We start from the raw sequence: 2,392 nt of genomic DNA, 5'->3' as shown, positions 1-2,392 counted from the left end.
ACTCTATCAAGTATTTGGAAGAATTTTAACACAAAAAAAAATCGAAAAATCTTACGACTCCTGACCCACGGGAAGGAAAGAACACACCGATCGCCGTGATCAACCAGATTATCAACGGTGATTAACCAGATTACCAACAGTGATCAATCCGATTACCAACAGTGATCAAGATAATTTTCTTCGGTTCAGTCAAACATTTAATTATACACGGTACACTTTTAATTATCTGGAAAATGAACTTTATTACATAAATACATTTAATAATAAAAATAATACATTTACTTACGAAAACAGTCCGAAATTAGCCACATTCTGTGTACACTGAAACCCCGAGACAATACAATAATACAGGATGTTTGTATGAAACTTTTTAAGAGGCTTCGAGTCATAGCATTATTTATACAACAAATGTTGGATATATTAACTCGTATTACTGTACACGTAATATATATATATATATATATATATATATATATATATATATATATATATATATATATATATATATATATATATATATATATATATTATATGAAAAAATAGGCTTTGTAAAAAATGCTGTGATTCAAAGCTCCCAGATTTCATGTGAACAACTAGTATTATAAAAGTGAAATAATGTTTCCAGTGTTACATATGATGTTGAACTGATTGAACACTGACGAGCCTCTGGTCCCTATCCCCCCCCCCCCCGAACAAAAAACGATTTGACCACCCCCTGGGGTGGGGGGGGGGGGTCAGCGAGCCACACCCTGGGGGGTCAGCGAGCCACACCCTGGGGGTCAGCGAGCCACACCCTGGGGGGTCAGCGAGCCACACCCTGGGGGGTCAGCGAGCCACACCCTGGGGGGTCAGCGAGCCACACCCTGGGGGGTCAGCGAGCCACACCCTGGGGGGTCAGCTAGCCACACCCTGGGGGGTCAGCTAGCCACACCCTGGGGGGTCAGCGAGCCACACCCTGGGGGGTCAGCTAGCCACACCCTGGGGGGTCAGCTAGCCACACCCTGGGGGGTCAGCGAGCCACACCCTGGGGTCAGCGAGCCACGTGTATGGCGCCCCACGCAGGGCGCTAACCCACGCCACACGAAGCTTTACTTTATTGATTAATAAGTTTTTTCACGTAACCCGTCGTAGATTTGCACCAATTTTTTTATTTTATAAATCATCATCGTACTTATTTTGTCAAGTCAGCGAGGTGTTGTACAATAATATAAAATCAACTTAGGGCTGTCGCTTGCAGTGGTACTAAAATATGAACCGAAATATGTTGTCCAATCATGTCTCTGCTTTACCTAGTCATCCTCTACTAAACATGTGTAGAAAATGGGAGCTGGTGTTTTAAAAAAAAAGTTGATTCTGTAGAGAAGAAATGGGACCTGTTTAACAGCGTACACTGCTCTAGAAGGCTGTCTCTTCGAGTTTTTCTGGCGGAACTCACTCTTGTGTCCAGTGCAAACCCTGGATATAAATTTCTGAAAGGTTCTTCATCCTGACATTCATGTTTGGGGAGTTCCTTGCTGCACTGCCTCGGTCTTGGCCCAGCCTAGTCTAATTCAGCTTCTTACCTGCCCTTTTCAATATTTCAGTGCAGGTAACTCAATGTACCTTTCAAGTACCTCATTGTCTATCTCAAGGTCCTCAGTGTCCTTCCTAAGCACTTCAGGGTCAAAACCAGGTTCCTCAATGTCCCGCCTAAGTACCTCACTGTACTTCACAGGTACCTCAATGTCCAGACCCCCCTACACCCCCTTCATTGCTGGGAGCATTGAGCTGTGGCCAAGGCTGCTGTCGGAATGTGTGTATATGTGTGTTTGTGGCACTCGAGAGTTCTCATTCCTGTGTAATTATTCCTCGTGTGTAGAGATCCTCGAACTGAGCCTTCGCCCCGCCACTCACCAGTTATGGGTCACACCAAATAACCCACTAATATTATTCTTCATTAATATATATAAATATAAAATACAAAAATCTAAACCATGTGTTTCTTTTACCATTTCCAAACGTATACTTCATTGTTGCAAACATGCAACTGGAATGTAAGTACTATGTTCGCTCACACAGCTGCAGTAAGAGGTAGGTTGACGAGGAACTCTGTAGAGTAAGGCAGTAACGGATATGTCTAAAAGATCATTAATAGGAAGGTGAGCCGCCATGCAACCTCAGACGAAACGACAACAGCACACTACCGGTCCCTACTGTTAAAACATTCAATAGGAACTTCTCCAAGGCCCACAAAGCGGGAGAGTCCTGAAAAACATTATTGCTAGAAATGTGACCCCTACTGACGCCAACCAGAATACTGAATTAACACTATACTATAAGAGAAAGAAAACTGGCAATTTGCTCATTAAAAACTGTTCTGACATATCCTCATATTCCTTCCAAGTGTTATATA

The 2,392-nt window shown here is 42.9% G+C and overlaps 1 protein-coding gene across 2 annotated transcripts in view; it reads left to right on the top strand.

The window, feature by feature from the left end:
• The window catches only part of LOC123761630 (asperous), a 33,498-nt gene extending 31,527 nt beyond the window's left edge, over positions 1-1,971 (top strand). For both annotated transcript variants that reach the window (XM_069330720.1, XM_069330719.1), the window contains one exon: positions 1-1,971. This exon is cut by the window's left edge and continues 445 nt beyond it. The gene's annotated coding sequence lies outside the window, so the exon portion shown is untranslated.
• Positions 1,972-2,392: the final 421 nt, after the last annotated feature.

Source organism: Procambarus clarkii, chromosome 24 (genome assembly GCF_040958095.1).
Source record: "Procambarus clarkii isolate CNS0578487 chromosome 24, FALCON_Pclarkii_2.0, whole genome shotgun sequence".
NCBI classification, from domain to species: Eukaryota; Metazoa; Arthropoda; class Malacostraca; order Decapoda; family Cambaridae; genus Procambarus; species Procambarus clarkii.
The sequence above is the reverse complement of the archived record's forward strand: the minus strand, read 5'-3'. Positions and strand labels throughout refer to the sequence as shown.